This window comes from Canis lupus, chromosome 2 (genome assembly GCF_048164855.1).
Source record: "Canis lupus baileyi chromosome 2, mCanLup2.hap1, whole genome shotgun sequence".
Taxonomy (NCBI): Eukaryota; Metazoa; Chordata; class Mammalia; order Carnivora; family Canidae; genus Canis; species Canis lupus.
Window position 1 is genome coordinate 77,139,617 of NC_132839.1, and position 18,539 is coordinate 77,158,155.

Genomic DNA, 18,539 nt, shown 5'->3' on the forward strand with positions numbered 1-18,539 from the left:
ATCCCCCCACCTCCTCAACCTCCCCAACCCCCCCCCTTACTCCCTGTTCCCAGAAGTTTGCCCTGCCCCCACCAGGTCATCAACAATGAAGTATCTGGTTGGTCAGTCATAAGCCCCATCTATGCATATAAAGTTTTCTAACAATGCTCCTAATGCCTCACCTTTAAGAAAAGAATAACAGACAAGGAAGTCAAGCATTGGAAAAAGCCTCTAATATAATGTTAGACACTTAAGCAAACATGAAACTTGAAAAAAATAGAACAAACACAGGCAAGAGGAGAAAATATCAAACAAAGCTATAATTAACATCTTTAGAGCCTGAGATACGAGAAAATAATGCATCCACAAAACAAAGCAAAAAAAAAAAAAAAAAAAAAAGATTTTCCAAAAAAGGGAACATTTGGACAATGAGAAAGAACACACAGAAATGAAAATAGTATAACAGAAAATTTTCAAGCTGGTATATGGGTAGGCGTAAATAGTTGAGGAAATCTCCCAGAAGGTCAAACAAAAAGACAAAGAAACAATAGGGAAAAAAGGAAGTTAAGAGAAATTAACTGTTCAATGCTGGTAGCCCAACCAATATGAGCCCCAGAGAGAAAAAATTAAAGGAAATAACTTATCAAAGGAGTAATATAAGAACATTTCCCAGAACTGATAGATAGAAAGGTCTGAGAACAATACATGCAAAAAGAAAAAAATCATAACTGGTTATGTCATAGCGAATAGTCAAAACACCAAGGACAAAGATCTTAATAGCCTCTGAAGAGGGAAAGCACTGAACTTCTCGGCGGCAACACCGACACATAGAAAATAACAGAGTTGTGACTTTAATATTCAGAGGGAAACCTCTTTCTAACTTAGAATTCTGTTTCCCCCAAACTGCCTTGCAAGTGTGCAGGGACACAAAAGAGAAAAAGTGATGTGATGCAGTAAAAGGATCGGCTAACACTACGGTGATAATCTCCTTGCAATATTGTGACAATGTGATTTACTTTTTTTAAATTTTTTTGACAATGTGATTTATAATAAAAAATAAGATATTTGGTTTTATTTTTATTTATTTATTTTTTTAAGATATTTGGTTTTAGAGCCCATTTCTGGAACAGGCCTTCTAAAACTCTTAGAACTTCATTAGCAGTGAGAGCCATAAAGGTGTTCTTTGTTATATTAATTAAGTGGCTTTTGGAAAACCCCCTGGATGCCCGCTGCTTGTCAAACTCTTCTCTAGGGAGGTGGGGAGACCAGAGGGGCTGGAGGCTGAATCAATTGCTAATGGCCAATGATTTCACCAATTATGCCTACACAATGAAGCCTTTTGTCGATTCTATTTCAATAGAAGTGGAAAAAACTAAGAAAATATTTTGTAAACTGTGCGGAGTAGGGAGGGAGGGCATTTTCAGGTATGCACATATCAAAAAATTTGCCTCCTATGTAAACTTTCTTGGAAGCTACTAGGGGGTGTACCCATCAAAAGCAACAGAGTTAACAGAAGAAAAAAAAAAAGCTTGGCAATCAGGAAGAAATAGAAAAGCCAGCAAAGAGAGGGATGGATGAGTTAAATGCTTAAAATGAAGTCCAGGGTGGCCAGGGCCTCAAGAGCTCCTAGTCCTGGGTACAGCAGTCATCTGAGGGTCCAGGAGGGCTGTCTACAAGGGGGAAATGGAACTATGGAACTATCTGATGTTTTAGCCATTCAAAAAGAAGTTTTGCAATTCTACTCGAGAATTTTGGGGAAGAATTATTGGTAACTGGGCAAATGAAATAAAATGAGACAATTAATAAAATAAAATTCTAAAAGAAAGGATATATAATAACAGTATATTATATAGCCCTGCTATGCATAGTATTTACATAGCCATAATAACAAAAATAACTGTAATTACTTTTAAGTGATACCGGTGATAATTAGTACATTACCAGAATGAGTTTAGTAGGCGTGCATGTGGAGAATGAGTATAATGTGATGGCTATGAGAGCAAAAGCCTTATTTCGATAGCAGGAAGTCAAATATTTAAAAACAAATCAAATATTTAAGAATAAGCAGAAACTAATATTTAGGAATCTGGAGGTAAGTGCCAGAAGAAACTGCTAAAAAAAAATTGAATGCCATTGCCCCTGGTGAAAGATGTGGGAAGGAGGAAAGCAACTCCTGACCTCTGAGGGCAAGTCCACTGCTACCTGCTAGGCCCTGGTGGTGTTAGGGACTGACCTGACATTCACAGCTAGTCTCTAATATTCTGTTGAACGCAAAAAATATCACAGAACATCAATATCATATAAGGACACTCTGTGACTATAATGGATCAAGGCGAAATGAAGACCCCTCTATAATCATGTCTAAACACAAACAATATACGAGCATTATTCTAGCCACAAAAGACCAATTATCTCCCTATTTCAGCTTTTATGACAGAGGGCTACTTCTTACCAACTTTAGTATCAGTACATGTACTCTTAGTATACATAGTTCTAGTATTTCTTTAGTCTTCCCTCCCTATAGATAAGATTTACAGAAATATCCAATCATAGAATTGTTCCCATTTCTAAACAGCTTCTTATCCAGAGCAAGAAACTTCCCCCAAATCACACAACCAAAGTCCAATTCTTTATTAAATCTCTTTAACTGAGACACCCCATGGCTCCCCTCAACGGTAGGAGTTCTCCTGTACTGAAATGAGTCATAAGCTCCGTCTATTCAGTGACAGATGTGTTCCTGGTGGCCTTTGAAAGATAATTGGGCATTTCAGTTAGGATGAGGGAAAGGGGCAAGTACTGCAGCTTTTCTTTACAGTTGCCATGCTAGGGATTCTTTAAGAACTATGTACACATATTACTTTTTGTTTTTTTTACTTTTTTTTCACGTATTACTTTGGTATATATGAAGTTTATATATTAAAAAAGAATTAAGGCCAAATGTTGCATTCACTACAGGTCCTTTGGTGATGATATTAAAGTTGCATAACATATTCACATCAAGTGGGTTACTTCAGAACAATGAACCCATATTCTTGTTGACTTTATAAAGAGTATTTTGTCATTCAAAAATGCTTGGAATTCAGTGGCAGGTGTTCAAGAACGAACTTAAATTAAAAGTAGTCAGTTGCACTTGGCATGATCCTCAAACAGAGGTGGAATAATTACCACCTGGTAATGGCCCATTATCAAATACTTCATCAGGGGCACAGCACTCTTGATGCAAGCAGAAGGTAAACAAATGTTTGATGATTAAGACAATGATGAAATGTAATAAACAATCTACACATCCTTTAAAAAATCATCATACCATTCTCCTTAAAAAGTAATTTTAAAAATCCCTTAATATTATCAAATACTTCCTCGGGGTTCAAGCTTCCAATTGTCTCATAAAAGTCAAAACCAATTTATTTTTCACACAAGTTTTAAGACTGGACTCCACATGAGGTCCAAATAGACAATTAACTCCTTGTTAATGATTTTCATATGAATTTTTAAAACTGGGAAACTCATTAAAAATATGCCAATAAAATAGTGATCGAGCAATTTAATTATAAGTTTGAAGCTTATCTTTCATTTTTGACATTTTTATGTGTGATGTGAAGTAGGAGTTGATTTAAATGAAATCACCATATTTGCTAAACTACAGCAGACATATTTGTAGAGATAGTTGCATTCCTTTATATGTAAATACTCAATCTTTACCTTTCAATTACAGTAATTATTGAATTTGAGATGTCTTGTCATACCTGGAAGTTTAATACTGACAAGTTGGCAAGTTCTATAATCATTATGTAAAGAAAATGGTCTGTTCAGGCTGTAAGGGACTATATTTGAATTGAAAAGTAATTAAGGGTATTCCATTATTTGGTTAGCAAAATCTCCTTTTTTTTAACAGCATTAATGGCCTCCAAAATTAATACCAAGGTTTGGATTACAGTTTTGCAACACTTCTCTGTTGAGTCATTGATGTGTTTGTAAGGATTCTGACTGTACGTATTCACGGGCCGATGACATGAGACCAATGAAATAAATTTTTATGTGAAATAAAAACTGTATAGTTTCTTCTCTGCCAGAGTTTCCCGAGACAGATTTTCAAATAAGAGTCTGCCAGATGCGTTGCCACTGTGTAGTTTGTGGCATCCCAGTATTTAGAATGTATTTCTGTATCTTCCTCATGGCTTGACTCCTTCCAAGGTGTGATTAGAGTTTTGAAGGTAGTTTTAGCAAAGAGAAAGAAAAAAATAAATAATTGAAAGAAGGAGAAGTCTAGAAAGGAGAAAAAATAAGGGCGTAATATAAACTATGTATTCCTCCAAGTTCACCTCCAGGTCCCCTCCTTTCCTCTGGACAGTCATAATATAATCTACCAATGGAATATGACTGTAGTATTCTAGATCTCAACTCCACAAAGTGACCCTTCACCTATACTCTATGGCATCTCTTACAGACCTTATTCCTAAGTGGGATTGCCATCTTATTCCTCACACCGTAAAAATACATTTGCAAAAAACAAATTCTTCAGCATGAACTATGCTCTGAACATGATGGAAACTCGTTTTTGAAGCAAGGATAGGATGCTGAGGGATGTGTAATTTGCTGTTTTCAGAAATAATAGGACTCTTCCAGTGAAATATGGTTAGGCTAACACTGCCTCAGTACCCCACGGTATCATCATTACCAGGAGAACCATATGATACACATTGAATCCTCAAGTATCTTTGTTGCTCAGAAACAAAATTCATTATACAGAGAAAGTATTAAATTCCTCATAACTACAACTTTCTCCCTTCTTAGACCACTGTTATCTTGACATGTTGATCCAATGCATCCAATTGCTGTCTTAAATTATGTACATTCATTACAGATATTAACCACATCCAATATCAGAAAAAAACACAGTATCGTTTTTTTTTTTCCTATCACTTCCCTTCTCATTGCTCTGATCTTCAGGTTCTGGGCCATGCTAGGATCCCAGTGAGTGGCAACACAGGTGAAGAAGACAGCCATGACTGGCCCTAGGCAAGCATTTATATTATGAATTATCACCGGCATCTCCTTCGTGGAACTATTCCCTCTTGCCCCGCCCTTTCAGCATATCTTCCTTCTTTCTATCTTGCTGCCTTGAATCAAATGCCAAGAACCAGTTGGTTAAACCAATTCGGACTAGAGTCTTGGCAGGTCTGTGAGTTTCCTTACCTGCTTGCTTGCTTGCTTGCTTGCTTGCTTGCTTTATTTATTTATTTATTTATTTATTTATTTATTTATTTATTTATTTATTGAGTGAATCTGCAGTAGTACCTCTCAGCCCATGTGTTCTGCATCATGAAGTGATATCATCAGGAACATTTTTTTTCTGTCATTTTGAGCACTGTTAGCAATGTATGATTTTTTTTTTTTATTGTTTCAGGTCTTAATTCAGAATTAAGCTATATAATAAGGGAACTTTATTTGTTTTTAAAAACTAAGAACAAGAGTAAATTAGTTCCTGTTCTCATGAAGGATTCATCTTTGTTAGGACACAGACGATCCAAGATTGTGCTATGGTTCCTGATAGACCCAGATAACGGCTCCACTGTAATCCCAGGTTCCCATAGTGAATTAAATCTGCTTTGGGTTATTTAGGTCACATACTGTATAAGTGCCCTCTCTGTGTCATTTCTCTGTAAATAGTGAGTATGCTTCAGTTTTCTCTATAATATACATTTATTTTTGGACCTCATTAAACAGGTTAGGGAAATTTAAATAGGTCTAGCCAGTAGACAGCAGCTAAAGCTGAAGTTAGAAGTACTCTCTGTGGTATTATCTAACACAAGATGAGGGGCGTTTTTAACTCTTGGCTGTTACCTACAAAGGAACAGAAACCGCTTTTTGAAAATCAGGTCTGAAAATCAGGTCTATGCTTTTCTAAATATGCTTATTGCTTAAGAATATTAATTTTGTTTTAAAAGCAATAGATGGTGATTGCTATAAGCCATCCTTGTTCAGGTGGGGGTGGGAGTAAGAAAATTCTAGTTTAAATAGTATAGTCCAATTTGTCTTCTCCACCATCCCTTTGCTGCAAATGCATGGTTTTAATCCCTCCTTAACCTTAAACTGGTTTGTATTTTTCCAAAGTCTAAGATCATTCTTGGAAAAGAATAAACTAGGTGCTTAGGGATTAATTAGTTAACTGCATTTAAGTAAAGGTACCATATGAATTCATTTGATTACACAGGACAGTATAGTAAGTGAACGCCTCTATAAGGGAAGCTTCCTTATGTTCTGAAAGAGTTAGCCCCTCTGTGCCTCACTTATATCCTAGATGGGACTGATGATAAGAGGAGAAATATGCCAGTATGTTCAACACTATCAGACTTTTCTTATTTCAAATGTACAAGAGAAATAATGTGTTTGTCTGTGGGAAGAGCAGACTCCTCTGTTTGGGTACTTGTGAAAACCACAGGTTCGTTAATTAATCTTCACAATTCTAATGATAGCTTAGAAGAGTAAAAGGGAACAATTTCTAAAGAATTGATCATTATTAATTCAATAATTGGAAGTAAAAGGAGTTTTCAGCTTTACCTTGTAGGATAAGCAATATGATTTTTTAAAAGATTTATTTATTTATTCATTCTTTCATTCATTCATTCATTCATTCATTCATGAGAGACAGACAGAGAGAGGAAGAGACATAGGCAGAGGAAGAAGCAGGTTCCCCGCAAAGAGCCCGATGCAGGACTCAATCCCAGGACCCCGGGATCAGGACCTGAGCCAAAGGCAGACGTTCAACCACTGAGCCACACAGGCACCCCTATAAGATTTTAAATATGCATCTTAACACATTCAAAATATTCTCATTAAGAAAGTCTACATTTTTTAAAAGTACCAGACTCCCAAATATTTTATTGTACTTCATACGTTCTCACTTCAGTAACAAGCTCTAAGCTTAATAACTGCGAAACAATCTCAACATTCTTAAGAACCCAAAAATGAGAGCACTTCAAGGGCAGATAGCAGGGAACATGTTAGGAATTAAACACACGAACACACACACACGCGCGTGCAAAAATACTTTCAGTATGCTTTTTAAGAAGAGGTGATCCTTGGGAGGGCTATTCATGTGAGTGTATACGTGTGTTTTGAGGATTTTTGTAGCAGTTGACATCCTTATCCTTGTTCAAAGGAAGAAACAGCAGTGTGTTTGCATGACCTTGTAGACTGATATTTTGAGCCATTACTTAATCCAGCAGCTGTGGCTAATGCCCTTTTGTGTGTTACAAAATAAACAAAGAAGCAGAATATAATAAGGCAAATGAATCCTTGAGCAAGTCAGCTTTGTGCATACAGCTTCGGCTTCCATAGAATGTTAACTGTTCCAATGTGATAGTGGTGACATCCTCTCCACAGTTTAGCTGTGAGATTTGGGCCAATAATAGACATTGCAACCTATTTGGGGACAATTTTAATCATTACCCATGAGCCATGACTAGCACAAACAGCAAGACGAGATCATGAGCAATAATCCACTTGAGAGAAGCTAGGTGTTTATCACCAAATCTCTGCTGGATAAAAGTGAGGACAAGTGACCTGTACATTATTACAGACATATTATAGACAACAGGAGTCCTGAAGTGAGATATTTGCCTGCCAGTCGATACTTATTGTGTGCAGAGCATTCTCCTGATTCTATACATGGCTGAAAAGAAATAGTTCTTGTCCTTGTGGATCTTAAAAATCTAGTAGAAATGGCTAAACATTGTGTTTAATAAGAATCAAAGGAAACCAAAAATTTATATCAAAAGGGCAAATCAGCTGTGTGTTACACGGGGTTTTAGAAGAATGAATGCTACAGACTAGACAAGGAAAGTAAAGGGGAAGAAACAGCAAAGAGCACAGGCAGGCAAGTGAGGTGGGAGTTGCTGAATATAAATCAATTTAGACAACCTCAGATGCAGCTACAAACCTGTGGTGATGTCCGTGACTTTGAGAATGAGCAGTGGAACCACTAGTGAAGCAAGAGTGCAGCAAGCAGGAGAACCTCATGGTGAAACCATCCCCAGGGATGTAGCCGAGCAACCACGATGTTGTTCCACTCATCATCTAGGTAGACCAAGTACATCCTGTTTCTGTGGGAACAAGAACTGCGCCACAGCTGACATCTTGAACTTAAAAAAAAAAAAAAAATCCTCTAGGCTATATACTACTTTTTTTTTTTTTTTTTTTTACGAAGAGTTTCTTCGGCTCAGTCCTCAAATCTTTTCTTTGGTTGGGCCAAAGAAAACTCCGTGGGTTTGAGTTTGAATAAAAATGTAAGCATGATAGGTTTTTGGTTTTGGGGGGCAGGGTTGGTTTTTGTGTTTGTTTTTTTTTTTTTTTTCTGACCTACAATGTGGAAAGCACTGGGAGAAACAGTTTTACACCTGCTACATCTCTAGAGGATTCCTGGGATTTCTACTATTCCTCTATGTTAATTGCCAACATGACTTTTTTTCCCCTATGTTTACTCTCAAATGGTTTTCTACGATACAAAAATGGTAAACCAATGGAAGTAAACCATATAATTCCTTCGGGCCTCTTTCAGTTGAATCTTGAGATTCAAAGCCATTGGATCTCTCAGAAGCCTTCAGAAAAGTGCTGTTTTTGTCCTGTGGCTGATTGCATGTGCTACATAAAATATAGCTTCCTCTGAGGTTTTGAATGATATATTCTTTAGAGAGCCTCAAAACCAAGATAAAATAGAGTTTTATAACACTTTGCAAGTTTAGACTCAAGGGATTTGCCACAAATAGGGAGTTCCTTTTCAATATTTATAAGAAAACAAGAGCAACCACTTTCAAACAACTGTATACTATATCAGAAATACAACTGGAATCTAAATATACATGCATATTTACACACACATTCTAAAATGTGTTCCATGTGTTGTAGAGAAAATCCATCCATTTTGTTGAGTACCAATAACTTTCCGTTTTAAATCCTAAATTGAGCATGGTAACCTGCAAATATGTTCAGGCATTACAAATGTTTACTAAGCATCTACTATGTGTCAAATACTCTTAGGCACTGGAGCTGATGCTAAAGTGGAAGACTTGCATCCTGTTTGTGTAGTTCAGCCTACAGGAGAGGCTAACTCACTATTTAAGAAAGATTTAAATAAACAATTTCTAATGCTGTGTATCTGCCTGTATTATGTATTTTTGTTTAGAGTTTATCTTAGTGCTACAGGGAAAAACACAGTTCTGAACCTGCTGCAGCACGTAAAAGATTATCTGATATTTCACAACAAAGTTAATACCAAATTCTTTCAGAGCTGATTGTTTTGTTTATTTTGAGTGCTAGAATAAAGTAATTGTTAAGTTATACTTGAAACAAATCACGCCATTTCAAAATAATTATGAAGTCTAGTCTCCCTTGTCAAGCATAGTATCTATTTTACATGATATATACCAAAACGTGTGTTTTTAAACTGGCTATAGTTTTACAAAACACTATGATGACTAAGAAATTGCAGATATATTTAGTCTCATTGTTTTCCCTATAATGAATTTGTCCTTTTGACTGGTTAAAGGTCCATTTTCATGATGTCAGATCACTGAATGGAATTTTGAGTTCTTGGAACTTCAAAAGGCTCATTATGTAATATAACATCCAAATCTAATTTGAAAGGAAATGCTTCACTAGAGTCCATTTCCTGAGCGTGCCTTGTAAACAGATGCAAGTTTGGACACTTCCTCTTTCTAATGTCACCTCTTTTTGACATTCCTATATATGTTCTCTTATAATTAGATATTCAAACATTGAAATCCAATAAGCTTAAACATAAAAAGAATCATATGATTCCAGTGCTGGAAATATCTCTGAGGTCCCCCTGGTCCCACCTTCTTACTGTATGATGAGGACGAGGGAAGAACCAGCTACAGTGTATGAGGTTTTACTATAGAGCTCATCTACTATCTGTTAGTGGCATTTTCTTGCTATCTGGCTCAGGTAAAAAGGAAAGATTTGTTCTTTTAAATAATAAAAATAATAAAAAAAAAAAAAACAGGAATTGAAAACGTCATGTACTTCCTTGAATTAGAACTGTTCATAACTCTTTTAAGTATTTTAGTATTTCTAAAATTTGGCCAGTAATTTGTAATTGTGGTTTGAGTGAACATTTAGATATACATAATCATATATATATTGTAATATATGTTATTTCTATATTATAATCATATATATAATTTATTTAAAATTTTATAGATTTCTTATTCCTCTCCCTTCCAAAACAAATCCAAATATTTCAGAGTTCTTAAAATAAATTCATAAGCAATATGATTGTTAAAAATAAAACCAGAAGGGTCAAAAATCACACAAGGAAAAGGGGGGAAAATTACCAGAAAAGAGGTAAGTTCATTATTTTTTTTTTGTTTAACTCCAGTATATTTAACATACAGTGTTATATTAGTTTCAGGTATATAATACAGTGATTCAACAATTCCATACATCAGCTGGTGCTCAACACAAGTGCCCTTCTGAATCCCCATCATCTATTTCACCCATCCCCCCACCAACCTCCCCTCTGGTAACCAGCAGTTTGTTCTCTATGATTAGGAGTCTGTTTCTTGGTTTCTCTCTCTCTCTCTATTGCTCTCTTTTTTTTCCTTTGTTAATTTGTTTTGTTTCTTAAATCCCACATATAAGTGAAATCACAAACATTGAAATTTACATTGAGCTTCCCTTACCAGCCATCAAGGCAACGACAGGGTGAAGTCTTTTTGGTCTTAGTTTTAGATGCAAAGAGGTAGGAAGCATTTCTTGTACTGAATTCTAAATAATTTCAGCATAAAATCTTTATGTAAAGAGTACTAAAATAATGAACAAGGTCTCCACAAGAAGCTTTTAAAAAAGCATCAAAATTTCTTCATGGTTCTTATATTGAGTCCAATGAAGGCCATTTGAACATGAAATTGAATTACTGGGAAATAATTTTTCTTTAGGGCAAAAGAGTATTAACTTAGATATGTGTTTTACTAATAACCTCAATTGAAGTAGGAATAAATAGAATTTGAAGCAATTGAAAAACATGAAGATTAGCTTACCCTATTAAATTAATTAAACAAGTAGGCCATTAGATTGATGTGGCTCTAGTGCTGTGGTGGCCTATGTAAACAAACCAAAATCTAAGCTTCTACATGCCTTAAGATGATGCAATCAAAATGTCAAGGACAACCAATCACAAATAGACAACCAGGCTTTAAGCTCTAGCCAGTCAAATAATTTCCTTTCTTTGCTTCTGTACTTCATATAAGATTTTTCCCTGGCTCCTGCTCAGGGAGTGACACCCACCTCTGTGGGTTAGGTGCTGCCTGATTTGAATATATTTTTGCTCAAATAAATCCTTAAAAACTTTTAATTTGCTTCAGTTTATCTTTTAACACCCCTTACAGTCTTATTCAAATATTGTATCAACCATGCTTTGGGCTAGAATGGATGCCAGCTCATTCAGTATTACATTGTAAACAGCAGAATGAAGTATATCTCCACCTACTTGGATTACCTGGGACTGTGTGGGAAAAATTGATACTCTTCCCAGGATATTCTTCTAGTGATGCTATCATTCCAGCCAAAGTCCCTGTAAGGAGACATGAAATGGGAACGACTTTCAAGGCTTCTCATCGATATGGTCTGAGAAAACAGGATTTTCTCCTTCTAACTATAGGACTCTCTAGTAATAGCTTGGCTTCTGTGAGGGAGAGCAGGTTATGTAAACCACATAAACTCTACATAAAATTACGCATATATATATATATGTATGTATGTAATTATATACACATATATTACATACACACACACACACACACACACACACACACACATACCCCTTGGATGGAAGGAATGAAGGAAGAAAGGAAGGAAAAAAGGAAGTAAGGAAATATAGAATCAATACCCAGGCATTTTTTGTTGTGATATAATCAAATTATGAAGGTCAGTTTTTCTAAATTAATCATCAGTTTATTAATTTTACCTTTTTTCACTTTTTGGTGCTAGACCTTACTTTCTTAGGATACTGACATTTTTCTTTTGCACTCATGTTAGTCCATGTCCTCCAAGAAGCAAATACTAGTATCAGATTAAACATTAAAATACTAGTATCTGGGATCCCTGGGTGGTGCAGCGGTTTGGCGCCTGCCTTTGGCCCAGGGCACGATCCCGGAGACCCGGGATCGAATCCCACATCGGGTTCCCAGTGCATGGAGCCTGCTTCTCCTTCTGCCTGTGTCTCTGCCTCTCTCTCTCTGTGACTATCATAAATAAATAAAAATTAAAAAAAAAAAAGAAAAAAAATACTAGTATCAGATTAAACATTTAAAAATTAGAAATTTATTAGGGGAACTCCCAGTGAGAGACAAGGGTAAGGAGCTTAGAGACTACTTGCTCTGATCTTGGGTAAAGGAGAGAGAAGGAAGGAGGGAGAGGAGGAAGGAAGGAAGGAAGGAAGGAAGGAAGGAAGGAAGGAAGGAAGGAAGGAAGGATTGATTCTAGATGGGCCTTGCAATTCTTTTTTTTTTTTCTAAGATTTTATTTATTTATTCATGAGACACACAAAGAGGCAGAGACACAGGCAGAGGGAGAGGCAGGCTCCCTTCAGGGAGCCCGATGAGGGACTTGATCCTAGGACCCCGGGATCAGGACCTGAGCCAAAGGTAGATGCTCAACCACTGAGCCACCCAGGTGGCAGGGCCTTGCACTTTTAAGGAGAGTTCAGCACTGCAATAGCAATCTGGGAGGTTATGAGCCGAAGGCTCTGCTGCCAGAGGAATCCGAGTCTCCCAGGAACAGACCTGCCTTAGGATCACTGCCACACCCAGTCCTTGGCTGGAGGCCAGTGGTAAGGCATGGCCAGTACGTAGCAGCCAGGGCCAGCATTACTTTTACTCTCAGCAGTCAGAGATCCAGGAGACACATTCTGAGGGCCACCACAGTGGTATATATCTAATAGCCTTAATTTACCTTGAGCAGAGTTATTTATACTACTTTCCATTTTTGTTTATTTTAATATACAATAATAATCACTTTTTGAGTGTTCACCAAATGATAGACAAATACATTAAAGCCTTTACATGCATTATGTCATTTTCATCTTCACACACACCCTGTTATTAGTCCCATTTTACAGAAGATTACTTAATAAGTCTCTTGCACGGACAGGCTGTGATGGACTATTATGTCATCTTCATTAATTGGAGAACTATGTTTCCCAGAATCCCCTCATCTATATGGCCCCCCTACCTATAGTTAGCCAAAAGAAGAACTCGAAAGCGATTTGAAAATTGGAAGTGACGCAGCAAACATTATTCCCTGAAAGTTGTTTGGCAGCCAGATGAGGTGATGGACAGATGAAGCTCTGATTGGTGGGTTCCAAGCATGTTTTTTAGTTCTCCTTTGCTCTGATTACATCTTTCTGCAGCCTACTGGCTCTCATGATCATAGTGACCTCACGTATACCTCCAAACACTTGACGTAGACCCAGAGAGTTGGTCTTCACAGAAAGAACAACTCCTTAAGTTCCTCTTGGGATTCCCCTTTTATGGTTCTATTTTAGCAATTGGCTGTACTTGGCTTCTCAGATTGGCTACGTGATAACTACTCTGATCGTCTAAACTCTGCCTTCTAGACTTTCACTTATCCAGCTCCTCCAACAATTGTAAAGTCTAATTCCTATAATAAATCTTTTTTCCCAGAACAGAATGGCTATCCTCCCCTGCCTGAACCCTGATTGATAGAATAACAGTGCAAACATCTGTTGAATGAATGGGCAATTTAGGCCTAGCCTATGGATTAAGTTGTATACAGTCAGTCTTCAGAATCCAATATCTTTTGTTGTGCATTAAAATGAGCACAATTCATTTGTTTCAAACACCAAACCCTCAAGAAGAAAATGTGGCCATAAATTATTGAGGTTAAAGTCCCTTACTGGCAGTTTCCCATATAGGCATTCATCCAACTACCTCACAATGTATGAGGCTCAGGGCCAAATTTTTGCCTCCCAGAATTAGGTGGGTATGAAAACCTACAAATGTACCTGGTTGAGACTCCAAATTTTGGTGTCCTAAGAAGCAGCGGATAACTTTTTAGTCAAGAAAATTTTAAGAGCCGGCATTACCAGTCAATCCTCTAATGTTAAAAATGCCTAATGTGTCTACAATCGCCTGCAAAATGTATCTCCAAGATACTGAATGGAGTTAATTTAATATTACTATGTCAATATATCAAATTAAGTGTTGAAAAATATCTTTCAGAAATAAGGGCTTTGCCATAATTCATATTTTTTTTCCCCTGGGAGTAGTTTTACAGTACTCGTCTCTGTCTTATGCTTTCAAACTCAATTTTTGAACAATACAGAATCAAAATAAAAAATATATATATCACGAATGGTACTATCACACCACCTTGGGAGAAAAAAATAAGATATAGGGCTGTGATGATAGCTGCACACAGCTCTTTTCTGTGCTTGCTCTATTTATCTATCAGGTCAGCCCGAAATGTATCTTTGTGCCAACCTGAGCATGATTGGTACAGCTTTCCTAGCTGATGTCCTATTACGTTCTGCCAACAGGAGGTGCTAGGGGGAGTTTGGAAGTGAAGGAAGGGGGAGGGGCAGAAAGTACCACCCTCCTCCTTATTTTTTTCTCTCAGCAGGGCCTGTGTCTGGCAGGGGCTGTCTACTCCAAAAGTGACTGTTTATTCTCACTCGTTTTGGCACTTCCAGAGCAAAACTCCTCGTTTGCCCTAAAGAAACCAGCGCCAGCCAGATGCGCCCCCCCCCCCCACCCCCCGCCCCCCAACCACCAGAGGTCTAAACCTGAGCTCTAGGAGGCCCTTCCCTCCTCTAAGCTGCTACTCTGGTAATCTCCATCTTTTGCCTTTTGTTCCCAGATCCCTTGGGACAGAAGTTGCTTCTTATTAGTTCTGATCCCCCCTCCGTGCTTCCCTCTTGCTTTGCAGGCCTTCAACACCTGCGATCATTCATTATGTTCAATCTGTCTTGTCGAAGCACTGAATGTGAATTCTGTTCTCCTGATTGGACCCTGTCTGATAACATTCCTTATTGCATGGCTTCTAGCCAATAAAAGGGATTTAGGTCTCCTTCCCTGCCTCCTTCTTCTTCTCCACTATTTAAGGGTTATTTTTCAAGTTTGCCTTCGGTATCTTCAAGAAATATCCTGTCAACTACTAGGGAGCACCTGCAGTTTTCCTTTACTTCTCATTTTTTTTTTTTTTTTTTATGATGTCTATTGCCAAAGCCTTGAAAGCTATGAAACTTTGATCCTACAGATAGGCATCCAAGATGAGCTCTTCCTTAATGATCTAAATGGTGATCCATTCTACTTACTCTGCTGCTCACTCAATGGAGGGCCCACACCTTGCTCTAAAAATTTCCAGCATAATATAACCTCTATTCTCCAGAGCTGGTTTCTTTGACGTCCTTTACATATTTTTGTGTGGGTTCTCACAAACTAAAAGTCTCTTTTAGACTTGAAGGGCACAGCTTTCACTTTTACAGCTATTTTGTTACAAGTGCTACCTTATGGCAGAGGTCTGAGTCATTGGGCTGAGCTGAAAGGCAATCAGTTTCACTGATAGAATGGACTACTTAGAATTACCTACAGTTTTACAGAAGGAAAGAGGTCCCACCCCCATGCCTTCCTTCCTTCAACAAGATTATCATCAATTTTATTTGTTCATTCTCATTTCCTCTGAGGATTTCATTTGAACAAGGGGGTCCTCTGCTACAAAAAGATTTTGAGAACTATGAGCAGGGAACCTCCAGATGTACCCACACTTATCCAAATACAAAGATAAAAATACCTAGATTTCAAGCTGAGGCCACCACGATAAATGTAAAAATAATATTTACAAGGTCCAGGATTCTTAGGATTTAATAGAAAAATTTCTCCCAAGCTTTATAATATTGAAAAAAGAATAAGTGTGCTCTTTATTTGTCGAAGAATATTGCTGTGTGCACACGGTTTCCTAGGAAACACAAGGCCTACATTCCTTGAAATGGTAGTTGTGGGTCCAAAGAACTTGAAAAAGGTGTGGAGTGACATTAAAATTTTGAAGGCTCCAGAGTACAAGGAAAACCTCCATCAATTAAAATGATCGTTAATCAGAACCCTAGGTTTCACTAGTTAAACAAGAGAAAATTAAGAAATGTATTGAGCTTCAGATATCTCTAATAAGACATTGTACTCTGCATTAATATGCATTAGTTCCAAGAAGTAAATGAAAATTGCATATAAAAGGAATTTGAAAGCTGTGAATTTCTGATAAAAATGACATGTAGATATTTGCGGTGCTCTTCTCAGTAAAATTGAATACCTGAGAAAACATTTGAAAAGATAGAAAAGAAAGGTAAATGAAAATACAGAAATTTAAGATAAATCAGAACTCTGTGTAGGTGGGAGCTATATAAAGACAGGATTTTTAAAATTGACTTATTTGGGGGCATCTGGGTGGCTCAGTCAGGGAAGCATCTGATACTTGATCTCAGCTCAGGTCTTGATCTCAGCTCAGGTCTTTGAGCTCAGGGTCATGAGTTTGGGCCCCATGTTGTGCTCCACGCTGGATGTGGAGCCTACTTAAAAAAAAAATGACGTATTTCTTTCAAAGTCAAAAACATAAGTTTACTGTACATTAATGTCTATTAATTAAAATATGCAAAACGTGGGAAAATTTTAGTCTTTAAACATTGAGCCATTTATTTGTGATTATTGGAATAATTTCTATGTGGTTCCAAAGATTTTTTAATTTTTTTTCAAAGGAAAATGGTTCTCTCTCTCTTTTAAAAAGATTTTATTCATCTATTTGAGGAGAATATGAGTGGAGGGGGAAGGACGGGGAGAAGGAGAAGCAGACTCCCCTCTGAGCAGGAAGCTCCATGTGGGGCTGATCCCAGGACCCTGAAATCATGACCTGAGCCAAAGACAAACACATAACCAACTGAGCCACCCAGGTGCCCCATGAAGATGGTTCTTTATAGAAATTTCTATAAGATTTTTTTGATGTGTTCTCTCCTCACAGATTTTAATGCAGATTTTTCTTATACGTTATCCAAGGTAATCTCACACATAGCCTGTTATTTTCATACATGTGTTTAGTTGAAATATGATATGAAATATGATATGAAAGTACCACCTTTATTGCTATGATATGACTTTTATTTAGGGAGTAACACTTTATGTTTAGTTTTCTTATTTATGATCCATTTAATCCAGTTGAAATAAAGTAGACTTAGTAGTTTAAATGAATATTCTTTAACACTTAGAGACACGTATCATTCAGACTCATTTGCATAAGCTTAAGGTTGATCATTTATGGTTTAGCACAACTTATATCTTAATAGCACCATAGAGACATAGCAAAGTATCCTTGATCTCTAGATTGATTCAACAATAATTTCTAACAACTTTATAATATTTTTGAAGATGTCAGATGTATCTTCCATCAGGACAGAAAGATCCACCGTCTCCCATCCTTCTGAAGAATGAATGTTTTGTTGACTCACACTTCACACCAGCGAATTGGCTTTGCTATTCAATTTCTAGCAGAAAAGATTGCCTAACGTAATCTATTCTAAAGGTAAAACAATTTTTGGTAGTGACCTGTAGTTAAGTAGCTTGTAGCTAATGACTCTGTGACAAAAATTGCAAGTGTTTCCCAAACAGTCATTCCTCCCTTATTTAGTAAAAGAACCCTGGCATTTTAACTGAGCACATGGATGCTGAGGATTTCATTTCTCAGCCTCCCTTAGTGCTAGGTATAGCCATTTGATTAAATTTTAGGCCATGGGTCATGGGTAAAAATACTGAGCAATTTCTAGGTCTGGCCTATAAAACAGTACACTGTGCATTTTATTCTCTCCTTCTCACCAGCTGGGATGTGGATGTGATAGTGAGAGCTAGAGCAACTATCTTGGGCCATGAGATAAATTCCATAGCTTGATAAAAAGCTTGATCCAGTTCTGAAGTACTTTTATGTGAACTAAGAGAGGAATAAGCTTCTGTATTATTTAGGGAACTGTTATTCTGGCCTTTGTTACCACACCCAAAGAAGCAGCATAAAATCCAAATACATGGAAATCCTATATTGGGCTATAGAATAGAGTGGGTAATTCTGACTCAACTAATTACCAATATGAATTTTAGTAAATTACTTAAAGTCTGTTATCCTCAGGTTCCCTTCCCTTCAGTGAAATGTTAGTTTTTATGGATGGGATCAACATACATAATCCATGGAGGTGCTCACCTCTGTAACTGACAAATTAAGTTTCCAAAGATATTATCTAGTCTTATTATTAGACCAGTAGGTCAACCCATTCAGTTATATTGGTAAGTTTTAGCAAATAACTATTTCAAGAGTTTCTTTGGAAGCTATGTTACTAATTAAAGTAGTTAAATTAGTTATATATCATAAATCTACTTTATTGAGCTCCTTAGGGTTGATAACAGCATTTGTTAACATCCACTCACAAATTTTCTAGGTTCAGTTTTTTCTAGAGTATAAATTTTGTGATCTTTATTTTCCAGTGTGAGTTG

At 36.9% G+C, this 18,539-nt stretch overlaps 1 protein-coding gene across 1 annotated transcript in view; it reads right to left on the bottom strand.

The window, feature by feature from the left end:
- DTHD1 (death domain containing 1) overlaps window positions 1-8,110 on the bottom strand; it is a 75,454-nt gene extending 67,344 nt beyond the window's left edge. Inside the window, exon 1 of the mRNA XM_072807913.1 lies at window positions 7,922-8,110. The gene's annotated coding sequence lies outside the window, so the exon portion shown is untranslated. The remainder of the gene's footprint in view (window positions 1-7,921) is intronic.
- Between the last annotated feature and the right edge of the window lie 10,429 nt (window positions 8,111-18,539).